We start from the raw sequence: 26,688 nt of genomic DNA on the forward strand, positions 1-26,688 counted from the left end.
AGCCCATATATTCTCATGTCATCACTAATATACACCACCAGGAGCCCATACATTCTGTTTTATTCAATAACACTGTGCAAGAAATTTCAGGGAAGTTCTTGTCCCCTGATAAAATTTTATTGTATCTAATAGATTTTAATATGCTGAACACAAATATGTGCTCCAAAAGTCTGTATCACGTATAGTTTTTAACCCCTTCATGACCAGAACTTTTTTCGATTTTTCGCTTTCGTTTTTCGCTCCCCTTCTATCCAGAGCCATTTTTTTTAATTTTTCCATCAATATGGCCTGTGAGGGCTTATCTTTTGCAGGACAAGTTGTACTTTTAAACAACACCATTGGTTTTTCCATGTCGTGTACACGAAAACGGGAAAAAAATTCCAAGTGCGGTGAAATTGCATAAAAAGTGCAATCCCACACTTGTTTTTTGTTTGGCTTTTTTGCTAGGTTTACTAAATGCTAAAATGAACCTGCCATTATGATTCTCCAGGTCATTGTGAGTAGAGTTGAGCGACTTTTGTTTTTTAGGGTCGCGTTTCGTTTCGTGAAACCCGACTTTTCCAAAAGTCGGGTCGAGCAAGATCGTCTGATTATAGGGAAAAGTCGGGGTCGTCCCGAAACACGAAACCCAATGTAAGTCAATGGGGAATAAAAGTCGGCAGTGAGAGGAGGACATGAAACACACCTACAGTGCCCATTTGAATGCCAAAAGCATCAATTCTTCTTTCTTAAGCTTGTCAACCTTAATTAACTTCATAATACAAGTTACGCACTGAAAAATGGGGGTTATTTGGCTAAAGTTGTGGGGGGGGGAGGGCTGGCTGCAGGTTTTCATGTGCCCTGGGCGAAAGAGCACCCCTTTAACACATACCACAACTCATCATGCTCCGATACGGCAGAGAAATAGCGGTATAGTACAAAGAAAAATACCTCACTTTTTACATCTCATGACGAGGCCCATCTATTTCTCCATACAGAATCATTGGTCCCATATAATGTTTGAAACAGTATATGATGAACTCCACATAATGCTACAGTATATGTTGGTCCCCATGGATGAAGCTCCACTGTCTTATGGGCCCAAATAATGCTCCAAACATAATGGGCCCCATTTCTAATGCTCTAGTGTATAATGGGCCCTGTAAATGCTGCTCCAGTGTCTGATGTCCACCTTTGGAATGTTCCAGTGTATGGTGGGCCCCATCTATCATTCTCCAGAGTATAGTGCTCCCCAAAAATTGCTGTCCCAACATTGAAAACAATCAAATAAGTCTCCTCGCTAGGGAATCCCTGTACTTGTCTGGACAGGTGCTGCAGCTTGCTTAACAGCTCGCCAGCCGTTCTCACGCCCAGTATGGATTACACGTGATTGCACAAAGGTGAGAAAGGGTACCGTATCCCCAGATAACATATATGGATAGCGTACACATTCAAAATATATGTCTCAGGAGGCAGGCTCAGACGGTGTTAGGCCCAGTATGGATTGCACGTGATTGCACAAAGGTTAGAAAGGGTACCGTATCCCCGGATAACATGTATGGATAGCGTACACATTCAAAATATATGTCTCAGGAGGCAGGCTCAGACGGTGTTAGGCCCAGTATGGATTGCACGTGATTGCACAAAGGTTAGAAAGGGTACCGTATCCCTGGATAACATGTATGGATAGCGTACACATACAAAATAAATGTCTATAAAGCATGAGGCAGGCTCAGATGGTGTTAGGCCCAGTATGGATTGCACGTGATTGCACAAAGGTTAGAAAGGGTACCGTATCCCTGGATAACATGTATGGATAGCGTACACATTCAAAATATATGTCTATACAGCATGAGGCAGGCTCAGACGGTGTTAGGCCCAGTACGGATTGCACGTGATTGCACAAAGGTTAGAAAGGTTACAGTATCCCTGGATAACATGTATGGATAGCGTACACATTCAAAATATATGTCTATACAGCATGAGGCAGGCTCAGACGGTGTTAGGCCCAGTATGGATTGCACGTGATTGCACAAAGGTTAGAAAGGGTACCGTATCCCCGGATAACATGTATGGATAGCGTACACATTCAAAATATATGTCTATACAGCATGAGGCAGGCTCAGATGGTGTTAGGCCCAGTATGGATTGCACGTGATTGCACAAAGGTTAGAAAGGGTACCGTATCCCCGGATAACATGCATGGATAGCGTACACATTCAAAATATATGTCTCAGGAGGCAGGCTCAGACGGTGTTAGGCCCAGTATGGATTGCACGTGATTGCACAAAGGTTAGAAAGGGTACCGTATCCCTGGATAACATGTATGGATAGCGTACACATTCAAAATATATGTCTATACAGCATGAGGCAGGCTCAGACGGTGTTAGGCCCAGTATGGATTGCACGTGATTGCACAAAGGTTAGAAAGGGTACCGTATCCCTGGATAACATGTATGGATAGCGTACACATTCAAAATATATGTCTCAGGAGGCAGGCTCAGACAGTGTTAGGCCCAGTATGGATTGCACGTGATTGCACAAAGGTTAGAAAGGGTACCGTATCCCTGGATAACATGTATGGATAGCGTACACATTCAAAATATATGTCTATACAGCATGAGGCAGGCTCAGACGGTGTTAGGCCCAGTATGGATTGCACGTGATTGCACAAAGGTTAGAAAGGGTACCGTATCCCTGGATAACATGTATGGATAGCGTACACATTCAAAATATATGTCTATACAGCATGAGGCAGGCTCAGACGGTATTAGGCCCACTATGGATTGCACGTGATTGCACAAAGGTTAGAAAGGGTACCGTATCCCTGGATAACATGTATGGATAGCGTACACATTCAAAATATATGTCTATACAGCATGAGGCAGGCTCAGACGGTGTTAGGCCCAGTATGGATTGCACGTGATTGCACAAAGGTTAGAAAGGGTACCGTATCCCCGGATAACATGTATGGATAGCGTACACATTCAAAATATATGTCTATACAGCATGAGGCAGGCTCAGACGGTGTTAGGCCCAGTATGGATTGCACGTGATTGCACAAAGGTTAGAAAGGGTACCGTATCCCTGGATAACATGTATGGATAGCGTACACATTCAAAATATATGTCTATACAGCATGAGGCAGGCTCAGACGTGTTAGGCCCAGTATGGATTGCACGTGATTGCACAAAGGTTAGAAAGGGTACCGTATCCCTGGATAACATGTATGGATAGCGTACACATTCAAAATATATGTCTATACAGCATGAGGCAGGCTCAGACGGTGTTAGGCCCAGTATGGATTGCACGTGATTGCACAAAGGTTAGAAAGGGTACCGTATCCCTGGATAACATGTATGGATAGCGTACACATTCAAAATATATGTCTCAGGAGGCAGGCTCAGACGGTGTTAGGCCCAGTATGGATTGCACGTGATTGCACAAAGGTTAGAAAGGGTACCGTATCCCTGGATAACATGTATGGATAGCGTACACATTCAAAATATATGTCTATACAGCATGAGGCAGGCTCAGACGGTGTTAGGCCCAGTATGGATTGCACGTGATTGCACAAAGGTTAGAAAGGGTACCGTATCCCTGGATAACATGTATGGATAGCGTACACATTCAAAATATATGTCTCAGGAGGCAGGCTCAGACGGTGTTAGGCCCAGTATGGATTGCACGTGATTGCACAAAGGTTAGAAAGGGTACCGTATCCCTGGATAACATGTATGGATAGCGTACACATTCAAAATATATGTCTATACAGTATGAGGCAGGCTCAGACGGTGTTAGGCCCAGTATGGATTGCACGTGATTGCACAAAGGTTAGAAAGGGTACCGTATCCCTGGATAACATGTATGGATAGCGTACACATTCAAAATATATGTCTCAGGAGGCAGGCTCAGACGTATCAGGCACAGTATGGATTTGACAGCCCAGATTACACAGCGGAGGAGCAGGGAGAGGTAAAGATTGCAAATGCTGGGGCCCTGCCCAAGCAAGGGGGGCCCACTCGTGGGCGTCATACTGGCACTGGGCCCCTCATAGTACAGCGGTGTGTCTGACGGCGGGTGTGCACCACCACCGTCAGAGACACTTGATTGCACTATGAGGGACCCTGTGCCAGTGCCCGCGCCCAAGAGTCGGCCTACCCACCTGTCCAGGGCAACGGCACTCGCACGGTGTCGTGCGCTAGGTGGTGACCCCGGCCATGGGGGGGAGGCAGCACAGTTAGGGAGTTTTAGAAAGTGGCATATGTTGATGTTGGACATTCAGCTGATGCAAAAGGCAAAATAGGTGAAGTACCAGGAAGAGGTGGACCAAAGCAAGCCATTTTTCTGTCACCCTATGTGTCATCAGGGGAAGGTGGGACAAAATCCTTGGAAACCCATGCGTGGTTCATTTTAATGAAGGTTAGATCATCCACATTTTGGGTTGACAGACGGGTCCTTTTTTCTGTCAGGATTGATCCAGCTGCACTAAAGACTCTTTCCGATAGCACACTTGCAGCTGGGCAAGCGAGCTCCTGTAAGGCATATTGGGCCAATTCAGGCCAGGTGTCCAGTTTAGCGGCCCAATAGTCAAAGGGGAATGACCTGTGTGGGAGAACATCGATATGGGAGGAAAAGTAGTTTGTAACCATAGTTGACAACTGCTGTCTCCTGTCACTTTCCATCGATGCAGTATTACCAGTTGTGTGAGCGGTATTTGAAAAATCAGTCCACAACATTGTCATGAAACCCCTGTCTCCAACGCCACTTCTGTTGTGTGCACCACGAACACCTCTGCCAAGCTGCCCCCGGCCCGTACGGCTCGTGTGAGAACCATCACCGCTGCTGTGTGCTGGGAATGCCTCAAGCAACCGATTTACCAGAGTTGCTTATTTATTAGCCAATATTAGGTCAAGGTTCTCCTGTGGCATGATGTTTTGTAATTTGCCTTTATAGCGTGGATCCAGGATGCTGGCCAACCAGTAGTCGTCATCGTTCATCATTTTGGCAATGCGGGGGTCCCTTTTTAGGATCCGCAAGGCATAATCTGACATGTGGGCCAATGTTCCCGGTGTCAATGATGCACTGCGAGTGCTGGGTGGAGGAGCACTTTCTGGCAAATCCACATCCCTCCAGTCACGCACAAACCCTGTACCAGACCTTGCCACGCCAACATTTTCACTTGCCCCACGAGATGCATCCTCCTCCCCTAAGTAATCATCCCCATCATCCTCCTCCTCCTCCTCTTCTTCCTCCACCTCATCCAGGAGAGGTCCCTGAGCAGACAATGGCTGAATGTCATCAAGGATTCCCTCCTCCTCTTCCTCCTCATCAACATTGGCTGCAGGCGCCTGCTCCTTAAGGTGCGTCAAAGTTTGCATGAGCAGACGCATAAGTGGGATGCTCATGCTTAGGATGGCGTCATCTGCTCTTACCAGCCGTGTGCATTCCTCAAAACACTGAAGGACTTTACAAAGGTCTTTCAGCTTCGACCACTGCACACCTGTCAACTCCATGTCTGCTCTCAAAGTGCCTGGCCGTGTATCCTCCCACAAATGCATTATGGCCTGCCTCTGCTCGCACAGCCGCTCCAATATGTGCAGGGTGGAGTTCCACCTTGTTGCAATGTCGATAATGAGGCGGTGGTTGGGAAGGTGGAGCAATCGCTGCAGCTTCTGCATACGAACGGAGTGTACAGGCGACCGGCGGATGTGAGCGCACAGTCTTCGCACCTTCTGGAGCAGGGCTGTTAACTCCGGATAATTTTTGATGAAGCACTGCACCACCAGGTTCAAGGTGTGAGCCAAGCAAGGTATGTGGCTGAGTTTTGAAAGGGCTATGGCTGCCACAAAATTACGCCCGTTATCACTAACTACCTTGCCTGCCTCAATATGTACACTGCCCAGCCATGACTCAGTTTGTCGCTTCAAGTACTCGGCCAGCACCTCGGCGGTGTGTCTGTCGCCCAAACACATCATCTGCAACACAGCCTGCTGACGCTTTCCACTAGCTGCTCGATAGGGGGACACATCGTGTGCAACAGTGGCAGCTGCAGATGGAGTGCTCGTACGACTGCGCTCTGTGGACGAGCTTTCGCTTCTGGAGGAGGAGGAGGGTCGAATGCCTACAGCCAACTGTTTACTATACCGTGGGCTAGGCAACACTGTCCCACCACCGCTGTCCCCTGTGGACCCTGCATCCACCACATTAACCCAGTGCGCAGTGATGGACACGTAACGGCCCTGGCCATGGCGACTAGACCATGCATCAGTTGTGAGGTGCACCTTTCCGCTCACTGACTGCTTGAGTGCATGGACAATGCGGTCTTTCACATGATGGTGGAGGGCTGGGATGGCTTTGCGAGAGAAGAAGTGGCGACTGGGTAGGTCATAGCATGGTACTGCATAGGCCATGAGTTCGCGGAAAGCTGTGCTTTCCACCAACCGAAAGGGCATCATCTCAAACGAGATTAGTTTGGCAATGTGGGCGTTCAAACCCAGTGTACGCGGATGAGAGACTGAGTACTTTCTTGACCTACTCATAGTGTCTGGGAGGGTGAGCTGGACTTGAGAGCTGCATATGGTGGAAGTAGCGGTGGACAGGGCAGACTGAGAGAGGGTTGATGATGGTGATGGAGTTGGTGTTCTTTCTGATGGCCTAGAATCAGTCTTTCGTTGATATAACAGTGGGATTCCCTGACTGCTGTGGTCTTGCAACGACACCTCAACATTTGCTGCTGTGCTAACCGGTGGGCTTACAGTGGGGGAAACAATGTAGCGTTGCTGACTACCTTCGTTGTGATCAGTTGCACATGTGGCACTTGAGGTTTGGTGTTGTGTCCACGCTTGCAAGTGCATGCTGGTTAAATGTCTAAGCATGCAACTGGTATTCAAATTTTTCAGATTTTTCCCTCGGCTAAAGGTCTTTGCGCACTTCTTACAGATAACCTTGGCCTGATCATGAGGATTTTGTTCAAAAAAGTGCCACACTGCACTCTTCCTACTTTGGCAGACATTTTGCGGCCTAGCACGCTGTGATCTTTTCACCCTCTGGACAAGCTGTCCAGCAACTCTTTTGATGTTTGGAACCTGTCTTTGGAGTGCTCCGGGCCTGCCAGATAACAGCTGTTGCGATGTCGATGTCTGCTGTGGATGCTCCTCATCTGAGCTATTGGAAGCAGCACCCTCTTCCCCCAATGGATGCCAATCTGGGTCAACAACTGGGTCATCCATCACCTCCTCTTCTATGTCATGTGCACCTTCCTCTGTGTCACCGTGTATGGTGGTATAGTGTGCGAGAAGGGGCACCTGAGTCTCATCAGGGTCAGAATCTGGCTCTGTACACTGCGAGGACAATGTAGTGCTCTGAGTGAATGTACCAACAGAATCATCCATCAGCGGCTGTGCATCAGTGCACTCCATGTCAGATTCATCTTGGCCTGGGTAATTCACCATTTGACTTGATAATCCAGGCATGGTATGTGAAAACAGCTCCATGGAGTAATCAGTAGTTTGGCCTGCGTCATCCTTCAATCTTGGTTGGGGTGAAGGACACAAGGAAAGGTGTGGTTCATGAACATGAGCCTCCAATGACGACTCAGTGCTTTTACTTTTTACAACTGAAGAAGAGGAGGCGATAGAGCTGGAGGCTGAGTCAGCAATGTAAGACAAAACTTTTTCCTGATGCTCTGGCTTTAAAAGCGGTTTGCCAACTCCTAGAAAACTAAGCGTTCAAGGCCTTATGTAGCCAGACGATGACGCAGGGTCAGCACCTCCTGCATTCGGTCCTATTTTGCTCTTGCCACTACCATCAGATCCACCACCAACACCATCATTACCAGCTGCCAACCCCCGCCCAATTCCACGGCCTCTTCCACCAGCCTTCCTCATTTTTGGTAGAAATGTGGACAAAATCCAACAAACTATATAGTAATGTAAAACATGGTACAAGGTGTCTATAGGACAGGGGAGATTTTGAATTTCTGCACACACTTTTGGACACTGGACACTTTTGGATTGTGTGAGGCCCACTGATATCTGAGCGCTATGTGACAGGCTCGATGGCACTGCTGTGACAAAAGTGACTAGAGGATAAGGGAGATTTTGAATCTCTGCACACTTGTGAACAGTGGACACTTTTGGATTGTGTGAGGCCCACTGATATCTGAGCGCTATGTGATAGGCTCGATGGCACTGCTGTGACAAAAGTGACTAGAGGATAAGGGAGATTTTAAATTTCTGCACACACTTGTGGACAGTGGACACTTTTGGATTGTGTGAGGCCCACTGATATCTGAGCGCTATGTGACAGGCTCGATGGCACTGCTGTGACAAAAGTGACTAGAGGATAAGGGAGATTTTGAATCTCTGCACACACTTTTGGACACTGGACACTTTTGGATTGTGTGAGGCCCACTGATATCTGAGCGCTATGTGACAGGCTCGATGGCACTGCTGTGACAAAAGTGACTAGAGGATAAGGGAGATTTTGAATTTCTGCACACACTTGTGGACAGTGGACACTTTTGGATTGTGTGAGGCCCACTGATATCTGAGCGCTATGTGACAGGCTCGATGGCACTGCTGTGACAAAAGTGACTAGAGGATAAGGGAGATTTTGAATCTCTGCACACACTTTTGGACACTGGACACTTTTGGATTGTGTGAGGCCCACTGATATCTGAGCGCTATGTGACAGGCTCGATGGCACTGCTGTGACAAAAGTGACTAGAGGATAAGGGAGATTTTGAATTTCTGCACACACTTGTGGACAGTGGACACTTTTGGATTGTGTGAGGCCCACTGATATCTGAGTGCTATGTGACAGGCTCGATGGCACTGCTGTGACAAAAGTGACTAGAGGATATGGGAGATTTTGAATTTCTGCACACACTTGTGGACAGTGGACACTTTTGGATTGTGTGAGGCCCACTGATATCTGAGCGCTATGTGACAGGCTCGATGGCACTGCTGTGACAAAAGTGACTAGAGGATAAGGGAGATTTTGAATCTCTGCGCACACTTTTGGACACTGGACACTTTTGGATTGTGTGAGGCCCACTGATATCTGAGCGCTATGTGACAGGCTCGATGGCACTGCTGTGACAAAAGTGACTAGAGGATAAGGGAGATTTTGAATTTCTGCACACACTTGTGGACAGTGGACACTTTTGGATTGTGTGAGGCCCACTGATATCTGAGCGCTATGTGACAGGCTCGATGGCACTGCTGTGACAAAAGTGACTAGAGGATAAGGGAGATTTTGAATTTCTGCACACACTTGTGGACAGTGGACACTTTTGGATTGTGTGAGGCCCACTGATATCTGAGCGCTATGTGACAGGCTCGATGGCACTGCTGTGACAAAAGTGACTAGAGGATAAGGGAGATTTTGAATCTCTGCACACACTTTTGGACACTGGACACTTTTGGATTGTGTGAGGCCCACTGATATCTGAGCGCTATGTGACAGGCTCGATGGCACTGCTGTGACAAAAGTGACTAGAGGATAAGGGAGATTTTGAATTTCTGCACACACTTGTGGACAGTGGACACTTTTGGATTGTGTGAGGCCCACTGATATCTGAGCGCTATGTGACAGGCTCGATGGCACTGCTGTGACAAAAGTGACTAGAGGATAAGGGAGATTTTGAATCTCTGCACACACTTTTGGACACTGGACACTTTTGGATTGTGTGAGACCCACTGATATCTGAGCGCTATGTGACAGGCTCGATGGCACTGCTGTGACAAAAGTGACTAGAGGATAAGGGAGATTTTGAATTTCTGCACACACTTGTGGACAGTGGACACTTTTGGATTGTGTGAGGCCCACTGATATCTGAGCGCTATGTGACAGGCTCGATGGCACTGCTGTGACAAAAGTGACTAGAGGATAAGGGAGATTTTGAATTTCTGCACACACTTGTGGACAGTGGACACTTTTGGATTGTGTGAGGCCCACTGATATCTGAGCGCTATGTGACAGGCTCGATGGCACTGCTGTGACAAAAGTGACTAGAGGATAAGGGAGATTTTGAATTTCTGCACACACTTGTGGACAGTGGACACTTTTGGATTGTGTGAGGCCCACTGATATCTGAGCGCTATGTGACAGGCTCGATGGCACAGCTGTGACAAAAGTGACTAGAGGATAAGGGAGATTGGATTGCTTTTAAAAAAGCAGTTTGCGGAGCAGTGGGTAAACAGCAATGCCAGCCTGTCAGGAAGCCTTAAAAGGCAGCCCAACAACCAACACCACTGATACACCACTATATAGCCTCCCCTTGCACTGCACACACAGTGACTGATGTGTTGTGCAGGCCAAATTGCTAGCAGCAGAAGCAGTTTTTTTTTCTTCTCAGCAGGACAAAAAAAAAATTGGGATTGCTTTTAAAAAAGCAGTTTGCGGAGAAGTGGGTAAACAGCAATGCCAGCCTGTCAGGAAGCCTTAAAAGGCAGCCCAACAACCAACACCACTGTTACACCACTATATAGCCTCCCCTTGCACTGCACACACAGTGACTGGTGTGTTGTGCAGGCCAAATCGCAAGCAGCAGAAGCAGTTTTTTTGTCTTCTACCCTGCCTAACGCTCTCCCTACAGAATCAGCAGCAACCTCTCCCTATATTAAGATCGGCAGAAGTAAGATGGCGGTCGGCGTGCACGCCCTTTTATACCCCTTGTGACGCCCACCAAAGCAAGCCAATCACTTGCATGCCCTTCTGAAAGATGGTGGTGACCCGTGCCCATGTCATCACGTTGCCTACAGTGTCCGTGGATCCTGATTGGCTGAAAAAGAGCGCAAAACAAACTTTTGAAACGCGACTTTGGCGCGTAAGTCGCCGACCTCGTGGCCGACCTCATCCTAGGGTCGGGTTTCGTTTCATGAAAACCGACTTTGCCAAAAGTCGGCGACTTTTGAATTTTTTCGACCCGTTTCGCTCAACTCTAATTGTGAGTTCATATACACCAAACATGTCTAGGTTCTTTTCTTATCTAAGTGTTGAACAAAAAATTCCAAAATTTGCTACAAAAAAAAAAATTGCGCAATTTTCCGAGACCCATAGCGTCTCCATTTTTCGTGATCTCTGGTTGGATGCGGGCTTATCTTTTTTCGTTTTGAGCTGACGTTTTTAACAATACCTCTTTTGTGCAGATACGTTCTTTTGATTTCCCGTTATTGCATTTTAATGCAATGTCACAGTGACCAGAAAAAGTAATTCTGACGTTTCGAATTTTTTATCGCTGCGCCGTTTAGCGATGAGGTTAATTCTTTGATTTATTGATAGATCGGGTGATTCTGAACCAAATACTGTAAGTGTAGGTTTGATTCTTTTTATTGTTTTATTTTGATTGGGGCAAAAGGGGGTGATTTGAACTTTTATTTTTTATTATATTTTGAACCACTTTTTTTTTACTTCTGGCATGCTTCGCCTCCATAGGAGCAGCAGAATTACAGACTTGCTATGAGCGCCGACCACATGGTGGCACTCTTAGCAATCTGCCATCAATGACCATAGAGGTCTCAAGGAGACCTCTAGTTGTGATGGCAACACAGCGATGACCCCTGATCACGTGACGGGTGGTCGTCGCTGCATGTATTTCTAGATCGGCGTCAGGAAGTGCATTTAAATGTCCGCTGTCAGAGTTTGACAGCGGCATTTAACTACTTAATAGGCACTGGCGGATTGCGATTCTGCTCACGCCTATTGCGGGCACATGTCAGCTGTTAAAAACACTGTCGGAGCCCACCTCAAAGTGGGGGATACTGCCAGCTGACTACTATTCTATTAGCTGGCAGTAAGGGGTTAAGAAACAACAGTTTATAGTCTACATCATGATGTCTGAGACACTAAATGCAGTACATATGCATCGATGTCAGTAGCAAAAGCAATTGTTCAAAAGTGTTTTGCAGACGACTTTTGTTTCTAATCTGCATCAGATGCTTTTTGAATAAGGTTCCAGCACTTGTCAGCCAGCATTGATGTACTCCACTTTCCCTGTTACCTTTTCTCAATCAGCGCAATGTCTTGGTGAAATCTTTCACCGTGTTCATCGTTCACGGCACCAAGACTGGCTAGAAAAAAGTCCAAGTGAGAATGCAGAAAATGACATATTGCATTTCATCAAATGATATGCTGTGAGCATGTTGTCCACGAGTTGTTCAAAGTTCGGTGCCCTGCTGTTGCCAAGGAAGTTGAAGGTCACATCTTTAAAGGCTCTCCATGCCACTTGTTCAGCACTTTCTTTGCATCACTTATTCTTGGAAATTTCTGTTGCAAGTAAGAAAAGGCCTCCAATTCTTTGTTCATTGCTTTGACAAAATTCTTCATAATCCCAAGTTTAATATGCAAAAGAGGGAGAAATATCTTTGCTGGATCAACGAGAGGATTATGTTTAACATTCTTCTGTCCAGCAACCAGGTTTTCATGGAGTGGCCAGTCCTTTCTGAAATAGTGCATTTCTCATGCACGACTGTCCCACACACAAATAAAACAACAATACTTGGTATATCTAAGCTGCAGTCCAAAAGAAGTGCAACAACTTTTAGATCACCACATATGTTACAGTTACAATTTCTATAATTAATGTGGGTAAGCAGTAACTCTGTATTCTCATGTGTACGGCATGTCCAATAGGTATAGAAGGATAGATATTTCCGTTGTGTAGTAAAACAGCCTTCAGACTTAAAACTGACGAGTCAATGAACAGTCACCATTCCTTTGGGTCATGTTCGCATCCAAGAGCACCAAACAACCCCAAGACGTCTTTGAAAAAGGTTAAACTGTCGACATGGTTGAAAAATTGATTAAGGTCTTCTTGATGACTGTGAAAAACATAAACTCTTTGATCCTGGTAATAACATAATTCTAGTCTTGTAGCCTTGACCCCAATAATTCTGCCTGCCTCTTTGACAATTTCAAATCTCTGACCAAGTCACTCAGATCAGCTTGACTGAGCAGATGTGGATGAGAATTCACATTATAAGTGCTTACATACTGTATGTGTAGATCAGTAATTTATGTTATTTCAGTGGAAAATTCAGAATATAATGTTTCAGAAAAAGTTCACATATATGAGTTTTCAGAATTATAACAGAATATTAAAATGTTTCGTATTATTTCTCAAAAACCTTACGTGATAGAAAAAATCTGAAGTCATTTCTGAAATCATGAAAAAATCTACCAGGTACACTCAAAATTGTCAGAGAGACAAAACCTTGGTAACTGTTATGAACAGGTCACCGAGGAGGATGGCAGGAATAGGCTAGGCCACCAGGAAACCAGAAAGGTTGGTAACTTAGCGGATTGCAGACCCCTAATCCTAACAACACAACTAATCCGAGACGTCTCAACACAGCCGGAGAGCTAACTAAGTCTAAAGCAAGAAAGGTGAAATCTAAACTGCCCCGGAGCAGAACCCCAAAGAAATAGATAGCCCCCAAACATATATTGTCAGTGATACCAGATGAGGGACAAACATAGGCAGAAAATAGACTGAGCAAATGATGGGGCCCAAACTGTCTAGATAGGATAGGTATAAAACTCAAGGAAAGTGCAATATTGAAATCACTGGATTAAATAAAATATGCACACATGGAAAGTACAAGGACTACTCGGATGATAAAATCAAAAACAAAGAAAGAAACCGAAAATGTCCAATAAAAATAATTTTATTTTATTAAGTAAATCTCATAAAAGTAAATATAAAATATCAAGAGGGGAGAGGCCAATGCCATGGAATAGGCACTACCGGGCACAGAAAAAACTTTATGTCATATACAAATAAATACCACACTATAAGAGGTATAAAAGTGCTTGTGCTGAATCAATACAATGGTATGTGGAATAACTTGTAAAACACAGGTATAGTAAAAAGGTGCTAATACATAAAATAAGTGCAGCAGAAAACAATAATTAAAGTGCAGTGCAATAAGAGAGCTGACAAAAGCTCAGTTCCAACAAGGTGAGCATTTAAATAATGCTAGAGGCAAAATATATGTGCAAAAATAGAAGCTCCGTGCTATACCTCGTGCTGCTGAGGTCCCCGGGATGTGCCACCCCCGACGCGCGTTTCGGTGTACCTTCGTCAGGGGTTGGCGTCATCCAGGCTTAGGGAGGTATAAAAAGGGCAAAGTAGCCAATGAGAGAGGAGCGAGTGTGACGCGACGCACACTGGCATCAAACGCTGCCAGGCAACCCCACACCCCTGACCTACGTGTATTCCCCAACGTCGCAAGCAAATGATGCGGCGCCGAAGGACGCAGGCACAGCGGGCGGGACTCCTGGAACGTAACGTCAGCGCCCGTACCACTCGGCCCGTTGTCATTGGACAAGAAGGATCACATGGTATGAAGGTCCTGTGGGCACACTATCAAAGGACAATAAGAGGGGAAGGTCACATGGTACAAAGGTCCCAAAAGCCCATTACCATGGACAAAAAAGGATCACATGGTACAAAGGTCCTATTGAGAGGATATAAACAACGAAAATATACAAAAATAAGAAATATAGAAAATATAAGCAGGAATATAGAAAATATATATATAAGTAAGTATAATTGGTTAAATAGAAAAAACAATAAAAATAAAAATAAAATAAGAAAGTACACCAATCTGCAATATTGCTGCCCTGATGTAAATATATGAAGAGAATCTATGAATATATACACAAAAATAAAAATAATAATAAAATAAATAAGAGAGAAGGAAAGAAAATAAAAGAAAAGGAATAAATCATAAATAAAATTAAAATAAATATGAAAAATTATAAATAAATATATAAAAATAAATAACAACAAAAATAATAATAAATATAAATATAATTAACCCCTTAGCGACAGAGCCAGTTTGCAGCTTAATGACCAGGCCAATTTTTACAATTCTGACCACTGTCCCTTTATTACTTTAATGGATCCCGCTGATTCTGAGATTGTTTTTTTGTGACATATTGTACTTCATGTTAGTGGTAAAATTTCTTCGATAAGTCTTGTGTTTATTTATGAAAAAAACGGAAATATGGCAAAAATTTTGAAAATTTTGCAATTTTAAAACTTTAAATTTTTATGCCCTTAAATCAGAGAGATGTGTCACAAAAATTTCTTAATAAATAACATTTCCCACATGTCTACTTTACATCACCACAATTTTGGAAGCAAAATTTTTTTTGTTCGGAAGTTATAAGGGTTAAAAGTTGACCAGCGATTTCTCATTTTTACAACAAAATTTACAAAACCATTTTCTTTAGGGACCACATCATATTTAAAGTCATTTTGAGTAGAGTTGAGCGACTTTTGGTTTTTTAGGGTCGAGTTTCGTTTCATGAAACGCGACTTTTCCTAAAGTCGGGTCGAGCAAAATCGGCCGACTATAGGGAAAAGTCGGGGGTCTGACCGAAACACGAAACCCAATGTAAGTCAATGGGGAATTAAAGTCGGCAGTGAGAGGAGGACAGGAAACAAACCTACAGTGCCCATTTGAATGCCAAAAGCATCAATTCTTATTACTTAACCTTGTCAACCTTAATTTACTTCATAATACTAGTTACGCACTGAAAAATGTGGGTTATTTGGCTACAGTTGTGGGGGGGTAGGGCTGGCTCCAGGTTTTCATGGGCCCAGGGCCAAAGAGCGCCCCTTTAACACATACCACAACTCATGATGCTCCGATACGGCAGAGAAATAGCAGTATAGTACAAAGAAAAATACTTCACTTCTTACATCTCTTGACTGATATCCATTTTAAATTCTCCAATACCTCCAAAAACAGACAGTATATAACTCCATACAGTATCAGCTCCACATAATGCTATAGTATATGTTGGTCCCAATGGATGAAGCTCCACTGTCTTATGGGCCCAAATAATGCTCCATATATATTGGGCCCCATTTCTACTGCTCTAGTGTATAATGGGCCCTGTAAATGCTGCTCCAGTGTCTGATGTCCACCTTTGGAATGCTCCAGTGTATGGTGGGCCCCATATATCATTCACCAGAGTATAGTGCTCCCCAAAAATTGCTGTCCCAACATTGAAAATAATTACATAAGTCTCCTTGCTAGGGAATCCCTACACTACTCTGAACTCCTTGTCATCCCCATCTTCCATCTCACTGCACTTGGCTGTTTAGGCCCTCCCACCGGTAGAGACAACTTTGCGTACTATGCGGTGCCCTGTGCCAGTGCCATCGCCCATGAGTATGCCACCCCCACCTGCTCAAGGAACCTGCACTTTCATCTGCACCTTCCTCTTTGTCACCGTGTAAGGTGGTATAGTATGTGGGAAGGGGAACCTGAGTTTCCTCTGGGTCAGATTCTGACAGTGTAGAGTGCGAGGGGAATGTAGTGGTCAGGGTCAATGTACCAGTAGCATCATCCAGCAGTGGCTGGGCCTCAGTGCACTTGTGGCATCCCCAAGAGTACGGTCGCCACTGTGGCATTACCTTCCTCCTAGGGAGTGTGTTGTCAAGCTTGGGAGCAACGAAGGATCTCTCTAGCAGTGAAACCAGCACACAACACATTTCCCACTCCAGGCTAGCAGGGAGACCTCTGAACCTGACTGCTGAGGAGCTGCTCTCTGTGGTCGGGAGGAGGTAAGTTAGGGCACTCTATGCAGGGAAGGGGAAGTGTGTGAACGTGAGAAGGGGAGCTGGAGGATGAGCAGAGTTAAGGCTCACTCCTAGCTGGAGCGCATCGTCCTGATTCCGGTCTCCGAGTTTATAGGGACACTGATGTTCCTGCAGCAGAAACCGGGGGAAGTAGCAGCTATAAATGCTCTGTACCCAACTAAGGCTCGGAGGCCCCAGCATCGACGTGTGGGAGCCAGAAGGAAAAGGCTACAGCTGTCTGCCATACAAGTAAAGTCTGAAGAACATCTGTTAGACAGACAGTGAACCACGGTTCTGTGAGTGCTTCCCCCACAAGCGCTAGAAAGGAGACGTTCAGGAAGGTACATGTTGGCGGAGTGTTGGAAGGGAGCTTTCCATTTTGGTCCTGGTTGGCTGAGGTCCTGACCCGGAGGACACAGCATGGAGTCAGGCATCTGTGTAACCTGCAGACTGTGAGTAAAGCTTTGGAACTGCACGCTCTGGTGTCCTACAGTTATTCCAGCACCGCTACATCTGGGTACCAGCACCTACACCGCCTGTGCCTTTCCCCCATCACTACATCTACACTTCCCTGGGACTCCAGCTCCACCTGTGGGGAGCTTCACCATCTTTGCTGCACAACACCATCAGTCCCAGAGGATCTGCATGCAGCGTCGGCCTAACATCTATGTTGCCGAACACCACAGGTGGCGTCAAACTATCTATATAAACTCTTTACCATTATACCACGCCATTTACATGGATGCCCAGGGCCACCATCCGGGTCACCGCTGCTGTGACACATCCCACTGACACCGGCCCGGTACCGAGTACCCCACAGCCCTGGGAGGGCGACCCATATGCCGACTGCTGATCGGGCGGCGTTATTCCCACGAACCTCCAAACAGCGTCCATGAAGGCAAAGTTTTTGGTTTCCGGGGGCAGTATGATTGCAAAGCTGAACCTTAAAGGAATGTCCAAAAGGGCACCACCAGGAGTGGAGCCTGTGGCTTAATTGGACTCCACCCGGGAAACCACAACCATGCCACCTAAAGAAAAGATGCACACTTTGAAAGCTTTGTCGATTCTGTGTGTGGTGTGGTATGTGTGTTTGTAGTTGTGCTAGCGATTTCTCAGCTTTATTCCGTTAACAACCGAGACTCCGGCATGCCCCCGCAGTACGCGCCAAGCTTACTAGAGGGATAAGCGAGGCTCTGGCACGTGAGATCGAGCAATAACAGGTCTAGCATTCCCGTACATGTCTAGGGCTGCATGCACGCTACACTGAAAGGGGCAGCTTTTGTTGCTTACAGGTGCAGATAACCTGCTGAACTCCGTTAGTGGTGGGGATCTGGGATTCAGATTATTCCCCACCAACGATGATTTCCCAGTAAGTTCAGGTCAACCGCAATTCCGGAGTTAGGCCTAACTGTCATTCCTGAAAAAATTATGTGCCCAAACCACAGGTGCTGTAGCTTGCTTAACAGCTCGGCAGCCGTTCTCAGGCCCAGTATGGATTCAACAACATTGTAGAAAGTTGATAAAGGGTACAGTTTCACCGGATAACACGTATACATGTAGCCTAGTTTACACATTAAAAATATATGTCTATAGATCAGGAGGCAGACTCAGATGTTCTCAGGCCCAGTATGTATTTGACCAGATTGTACAAAGTTGAGAAAGGGTACTTTATCACTGGATAGCAGGTATATATAGCATAGTTTAAACATGTAAAATCTCCGTGTTCTCAGTATGGAATACACAGCAGTCTAAAAAGTGGAAAAAAGGAAATGCATTTGAGGCGTACACAACTATATACTTTTGGTGTTATTTTTAAATCTTTATATATATTTCTGTCTCAGTAATACAGTCCAGCCTCTCCGCAATAGGAAATGAGATGCATACAATTACTGACATAAAGGCTAGTGATTGCAGAAATCTAGGAATTACTATTCACGGGAAAAACTTCTGTCACAATTCTCATAGGCGATGCTGACCCTCAATTAATTTGTGTGTTGAGACAGTGAAAACATTTTTGTGTGAATAAAGTCTTGCTGTATCGCACTTCCGTTGATTCCATCACTGTTACTCATCTCAATCCAATTTTTATCACAGGGAGCAATGTAAACATGGTGCTCACTGGCTATCATTATCTGTCACGTAACTTTGGAGTGCAAAAGACAGAAGCCACAGGCCGTAGGCGATTCTATTTGATTGGCATGAGAGGGCACATTTTAAAATGTGCGCCGGAATGTCACACGTTTGTGAGTAGGAAAACTGTGAAAGCTGATGATAAACCACCACTGCATGTCATTGTGAGTCGACGTCCATAAGAAATGGAAGCCATTGATCATCTGGAGCTAGAGCCCGGCCAGCAGGACAGGGCATAGCTACATCTTAACCATCATCTTTCAGTTCAATCAATTTGTAGTGGCACTCCCAGTGAAGGATTTTACAGCCCAGACTACACAGCGGAGGAGCAGGGAGAGGTAAACATTGCAAATGCTGGGGCCCTGCCCAAGCAAGGGGGGCACACTTGTGGGCGTCGGTACTGGCACTGGGCCCCTCATAGTACGGCGGTGTGTCTGACGGCGAGTGTGCACCACCACCGTCATAGACACTTGATTGCACTATGAGGGACCCTGTGCCAGTGCCCGTGCCCAAGAGTCGGCCTACCCACCTGTCCAGGGCAACAGCACTCGCACGGTTTTGTGTGCTAGGTGGTGACCCCGGCCATGGGGGGGGCAGCCCAGTTAGGGCGGTTTACAAAGTGGCATATGTTGATGTGGGACATTCAGCTGCTGCAAAAGGCGAAATAGGTCAAGTTCGCGGAGTAGGAGGAGGACCAAAGCAAGCCATTTTTCTTGCAACCTATGTGTCATCAAGGGAAGGTGGGACAAAATCCTTGGAAACCAATGCATGGTTCATTTTAATAAAGGTTAGATCATCCACATTTTGGGTTGACAGACGGGTCCTTTTTTCTGTCAGGATTGATCCAGCTGCACTGAAGACTGTTTCCGATAGCACACTTGCAGCTGGGCAAGCGAGCTCCTGTAAGGCATATTGTGCCAATTCAGGCCAGGTGTCCAGTTTAGCGGCCCAATAGTCAAAGGGGAATGACCTGTGCGGGAGAACATCGATATGGGAGGAAAAGTAGTTAGTAACCATAGTTGACAACTGCTGTCTCCTGTCACTTTCCATCGATGCAGTATTACCAGTTGTGTGAGCGGTACTTGAAAAATCAGTCCACAACATTGTCATGAAACCCCTGTCACCAACGCCACTTCTGCTGTGTGCACCACGAACACCTCTGCCAAGCTGCCCCCGGCCCGTACGGCTCGTATGAGAACCATCACCGCTGGGAATGCCTCAACCAACCGGTTTACCAGAGTTGCTTGTTCATTAGCCAATATTAGGTCAAGGTTCTCCTGTGGCATGATGTTTTGGAATTTGCCTTTATAGCGTGGATCCAGGATGCTGGCCAACCAGTAGTCGTCATCGTTCATCATTTTGGCAATGCGGGGGTCCCTTTTTAGGATCTGCAAGGCATAATCTGACATGTGGGCCAATGTTCCCGGTGTCAATGATGCACTGCGAGTGCTGGTTGGAGGAGCACTTTCTGGCAAATCCACATCCCTCCAGTCACGCACAAACCCTGTACCAGACCTTGCCACGCCAACATTTTCACTTGCCCCATGAGATGCATCCTCCTCCCCTAAGTAATCATCCCCATCATCATCCTTCTCCTCCTCTTCTTCCTCCACCTCGTCCAGGAGAGGTCCCTGAGCAGACAATCGCTGAATGTCATCAAGGATTACCTCCACCTCTTCCTCCTCGTCAACATTGGCTGCAGACGCCTGCTCCTTAAGGTGCGTCAAAGTTTGCATGAGCAGACGCATAAATGGGATGCTCATGCTTAGGATGGCATTGTCTGCGCTTACCAGCCGTGTGCATTCCTCAAAACACTGAAGGACTTTACAGAGGTCTTTCAGCTTCGACCACTGCACACCTGTCAACTCCATGTCTGCTCTCAAAGTGCCTGGCCGTGTATCCTCCCACAAATGCATTATGGCCTGCCTCTGCTCGCACAGCCACTCAACCATGTGCAGGGTGGAGTTCCACCTTGTTGCAATGTCGATAATGAGGCGGTGGTTGGGAAGGTGGAGCAATCGCTGCAGCTTCTGCATACGAATGGAGTGTACAGGCGACCGACGGATGTGCGCGCACAGTCTTCGCACCTTCTGGAGCAGGGCTGTTAACTCCGGATAATTGTTGAGGAAGCACTGCACCACCAGGATCAAGGTATGAGCCAAGCAAGGTATGTGGCTGAGTTTTGAAAGGGCTACGGCTGCCACAAAATTACGGCCATTATCACTAACTACCTTGCCTGCCACAAGATGTATACTGCCCAGCCATGACTCAGTTTGTCGCTGAAAGTACTCAGCCAGCACCTCCGCGGTGTGTCTGTCGCCCAAACACATCATCTGCAAAGCAGCCTGCTGACGCTTTCCACTAGCTGCTCGATAGGGGGACACCTCGTGTGCAACAGTGGCAGCTGCAGATGGAGTGCTCGTACGACTGCGCTCTGTGGACGAGCTTTCGCTTCTGGAGGAGGAGGAGGGTCGAACGCTTACAGCCAACTGTTTCCTATACCGTGGGCTAGGCAGCACTGTCCCACCACCGCTGTCCCCTGTGGACCCTGCATCCACCACATTAACCCAATGTGTAGTGATGGACATGTAACGGCCCTGGCCATGCCGACTGGACCATGCATCTGTTGTGAGGTGCACCTTTCCACTCACTGACTGCTTGAATGCATGGACAATGCGGTCTTTCACATGATGGTGGAGGGCTGGGATGGCTTTGCGAGAGAAGAAGTGGCGACTGGGTAGGTCATAGCGTGGTACTGCATAGGCCATGAGTTCGCGGAAAGCTGCGCTTTCCACCAACCGATAGGGCATCATCTCTAACGAGATTAGTTTGCAATGTGGGCTTTCAAACCCAGTGTACGCGGATGAGAGACTGAGTACTTTCTTGACCTACTCATAGTCTCTGGGAGGGTGAGCTGGACTTGAGAGCTGCATATGGTGAAACTAGCGGTGGACAGGGCGGACTGAGAGAGGGTTGATGATGGTGATGGAGTTGGTGTTCTTTCTGATGGCCTAGATTCAGTCTTTCGTTGATATAACAGTGGGATTCCCTGACTGCTTTGGCCTTCCAACGACACCTCAACATTTGCTGCTGTGCTAACCGGTGGGCTTACAGTGGGGGAAACAATGTAGCGTTGCTGACTACCTCCTTTGTGCTCAGTTGCACATGTGGTACTTGAAGTTTGGTGTTGTGTCCACGCTTGCAAGTGCATGCTGGTTAAATGTCTAAGCATGCAACTGGTATTCAAATTTTTCAGATTTTTCCCTCGGCTAAAGGTCTTTGCGCACTTCTTAAAGATAACCTTGGCCTGATCATGAGGATTTTGTTCAAAAAAGTGTCACAGTGCACTCTTCCTACTTTGGAAGACATTTTGCGGCCTAGCACGCTGTGCTATTTTGACCGTCTGGACAAGCTGTCCAGCAACTCTTTGGATTTTTGGAACCTGTCTTTGGAGTGCTCCGGGCCTGCCAGCTAACAGCTGCTGTGATGTCGATGTCTGCTGTGGATGCTCCTCCTCCTCATCTGAGCTATTGGAAGCAGCACCCTCTTCCCCCAATGGATGCTAATCTGGGTCAACAACTGAGTCATCCATCACCTCCTCTTCAATGTCATGTGCACCTTCCTCTGTGTCACCGTGTATGGTGGTATAGTATGCAGGAAGGGGCACCTGAGTCTCATCAGGGTCAGAATCTGGCTCATTACACTGCGAGGACAATGTAGTGCTCTGAGTGTATGTACCAGCAGAATCATCTATCAGTGGCTGTGCATCAGTGCACGCCATGTCAGATTCATCTTGGCCTGGGTAATTCACCATTTCACTTGATAACCCAGGCATGGTATGTGAAAACAGCTCCATGGAGTAATCAGTTGTATGGCCTGCGTCATCCTTCTATCTTGGTTGGGGTGAAGGACACAAGGAAAGGTGTGGTTCATGAACATGAGCCTCCAATAACGACTCAGTGCTTTTATTTTTTACAACTTCAGAAGAGGAGGCGATAGAGCTGGAGGCTGAGTCAGCAATGTAAGCCAAAACTTTTTCCTGAAGCTCTGGCTTTAAAAGCGGTTTGCCAACTCCTAGAAAACTAAGCCTTCGAGGCCTTGTGGAGCCAGACGATGATGCAGGCTCAACACCTCCTGCATACGGTCCTATTTTGCTTTTGCCACTACCATCAGAGCCACCACCAACACCATCATTACCAGCTGGCAACCCCCACCCAATTCCACTGCCTCTTCCACCAGCCTTCCTCATTTTGGGTAAAAATGTACACAAAATCCCACCAACTATATAGTAATGTAAAACAAGGTACAATGTTATGAATGAGTCACCGTAGGAGGCAAAAGCAGAAATACAAGCTAAGTCCAGAAAACCAGAGAAGTTGGCAACTATCAGATTGCAGACCCCTGAACCTATCAACACAACTAGCAGTAGCCGTGGGGGGTTCCTACGATGCCCTAGACCCCTCGATCACAGCCGGAGAAATACATAGGCCTAAAGAAAGAAAGGGGAAATCTAAATTGCCCCAGAGCAGACCCCAAAGCAATAGGCAGCCCCCAACATATAATGACGGTGAAACAAGATGAAAATACTAACACAGACAGAAAGATAGACTGAGCAAAGACGGGGCCCCAAAACTACCTAGATAGGAAAGGACAGGAAGGCTGCTGTCTGCAATCTGCCAAAACCCTATCAAAGACATAAGCCAACCAGCTGATATGAAAAAGGCCCTGAAGCAGCTAGGCTTCAAAAACTGAATCAGCACTCAGGTATTTTCAGAAGACAGAGCTAAATGAATTCAGCACAACCCAGCAGGGAATGGCAGAAATCCAGAAAAACAAAGCAAAAACAAAGTCAAAGCACAAAAGCAAAAGGCCGAGCAGCAAACTTAGTTTTGGAGGAGCAGGAATTCAGACGGGTCTCCAAGGATCCCACCGAGAAATCACCTGCAGGGCAGAAGGGCGTCGGCAGCATTATATCCAGTCCGTAACTCCACTCAGCCATTCACAATTATCAGCCTCAGGTGTTTGACAATCAGGCTCACTACCTTTCTTTACCAGAAGAGGGAGTTCCTCGGGCCTCAGTAATGAAGGGGAAAATGAACTCACAACAGTACAAGGTGTATATAGGACAGGGGAGATGTAGAATTTCTGAACACACTTGTGGACACTGATGGATTGTGTGAGGCCCAGTGAATATCACACAGCTATGTCACAGTCTCAATGTCGCAGGTGTGAAAATTGTCACTATAGGACATGGGAGATGTAGAATTTCTGAACACACTTGTGGACACTGTTGGATTGTGTGAGGCCCAGTGAATATCACACCGCTATGTCACAGTCTTAATGTCGCAGGTGCGAAAAATGTCACTATAGGACAGGGGAGATGTAGCATTTCTGAACACACTTGTGGACACTGTTGGATTGTGTGAGGCCCAGTGAATATCACACCGCTATGTCACAGGCTCAATGTCGCAGGTGTGAAAAATGTCACTATAGGACAGGGGAGATGTAGAATATCTGAACACACTTGTGGACACTGTTGGATTGTTTGAGGCCCAGTGAATATCACACTGCTATGTCACAGTCTCAATGTCGCAGATGTGAAAAATGTCACTATAGGACAGAGGAGATGTAGAATTTCTGAACACACTTGTGGACACTGTTGGATTGTGTGAAGTCCAGTGAATATCACACCGCTATGTCACAGTCTCAATGTCGCAGGTGTGAAAAATGTCACTATAGGACAGGGGAGATGTAGAATTTCTGAACACACTTGTGGACACTGTTGGATTGTGTGAGGCCCAGTGAATTTCACACCGCTATGTCACAGTCTCAATGTCGCAGGTGTGAAAAATGTCACTATAGGACAGGGGAGATGTAGAATTTCTGAACACACTTGTGGACACTGTTGGATTGTTTGAGGCCCAGTGAATATCACACTGCTATGTCACAGTCTCAATGTCACAGATGTGAAAAATGTCACTATAGGACAGAGGAGATGTAGAATTTCTGAACACACTTGTGGACACTGTTGGATTTTGTGAGGCTCAGTGAATATCACACCGCTATGTCACAGTCTCAATGTCGCAGATGTGAAAAATGTCACTATAGGACAGGGGAGATATAGAATTTCTGAACACACTTGTGGACACTGTTGGATTGTGTGAGGCCCAGTGAATTTCACACCGCTATGTCACAGTCTCAATGTCGCAGGTGTGAAAAATGTCACTATAGGACAGGGGAGATATAGAATTTCTGAACACACTTGTGGACACTGTTGGATTGTGTGAGGCCCAGGGAATATCACACCGCTATGTCACAGTCTCAATGTCGCAGGTGTGAAAAATGTCACTATAGGACAAGGGAGATGTAGAATTTCTGAACACACTTCTGGACACTGTTGGATTGTGTGAGGCCCAGTGAATATCACACCGCTATGTCACAGGCTCAATGTCGCAGGTGTGAAAAATGTCACTATAGGACAGGGGAGATGTAGAATTTCTGAATCACACTTGTGGACACTGTTGGATTGTGTGAGGCCCAGTGAATATCACACCACTATGTCACAGTCTCAATGTCGCAGGTGTGAAAAATGTCACTATAGGATAGGGGAGATGTAGAATTTCTGAACACACTTGTGGACACTGTTGGATTGTGTGAAGTCCAGTGAATATCACACCGCTATGTCACAGTCTCAATGTCGCAGGTGTGAAAAATGTCACTATAGGACAGGGGAGATGTAGAATTTCTGAACACACTTGTGGACACTGTTGGATTGTGTGAGGCCCAGTGAATATCACACCGCTATGTCACAGGCTCAATGTCGCAGGTGTGAAAAATGTCACTATAGGACAGAGGAGATGTAGAATTTCTGAACACACTTGTGGACACTGTTGGATTGTGTGAGGCCCAGTGAATATCACACCGCTATGTCACAGGCAGAAATTGGCTAGTGTATGACAAACTACAAGGTGTATATAGAATTGGGCAGAATAGGAATCTCCCTAGAGTGTAGGTCTGTAAGAACGGAACAAGTCCTCGACTTATCCTTACAGAGTGACACACAGATAGCTTCAATTTGGCCGTGATAACAGCCGTTACACGGTACTGAGAGAGGAGCGTGCACGTACACCGCTGTCCGGTGTCCGTAAAATTGTCAAGCTCCGTGATTTTTAAGTATACGGACTGACACACGCTGTCTCTCTATAGTTTTGAATGTGATCAAACAGCAAATATGCTTAACTGTTTGAAAACCAGACAAAACTAGAAGGTGGAGTTCTGTAAGAATGGAACATGTCCTCGACTTATTCTTACAGAGTCACACACAGATAGCTTCACTGTGGCTGTGATAACAGTCGTTACACGGTACTGAGAGAGGAGCGTGCACGTACACCGCTGTCCGGTGTCCGTAAAATTGTCAAGCTCCGTGTTTTTTAAGTATACGGACTGACACACGCTGTCTCTCTATACTTTTGAATGTGACCAAACAGCAAATATACTTAACTGTTTGAAAACCAGACAAAACTAGAAGGTGGAGGTCTGTAAGAACAGAACATGTCCTCGACTTATTCTTACAGAGTCACACACAGCTTCACTGTGGCCGTGATAACAGCCATTACACGGTACTGTGTGAGGAGCGTACACCGCTGTATGGTGTGAAAATATGCACGCTCAGTACCTCACCAGGACAAAAAAAAAATTTGGATTGCTTTTAAAAAAGCAGTTTGCAGAGCAGTGGGAAAACAGCAATGCAGCTATCAGGAAGCCTTATAAGGCAGCCTAACAACCAACACAGCTGATCCAGCAAAATATAGCCTCCACTAGCACTGCACACACAGTGACTGGTGTGTTGTATAGGCAAAATCGCTAGCAGCAGAAGCAGTTTTTGGTGTCTTCTTCCCTGCCTAATGCTCTCCCTACAGAATCAGCAGCAGCAGCAGCTCTCCCTATTCTGAGATCAGCATGAGTAACATGGCGGT

This window comes from Dendrobates tinctorius, unplaced genomic scaffold (assembly GCF_039654945.1).
Source record: "Dendrobates tinctorius isolate UK_male_01 unplaced genomic scaffold, ASM3965494v1 ptg000058l, whole genome shotgun sequence".
In the NCBI taxonomy this organism is placed as follows: Eukaryota; Metazoa; Chordata; class Amphibia; order Anura; family Dendrobatidae; genus Dendrobates; species Dendrobates tinctorius.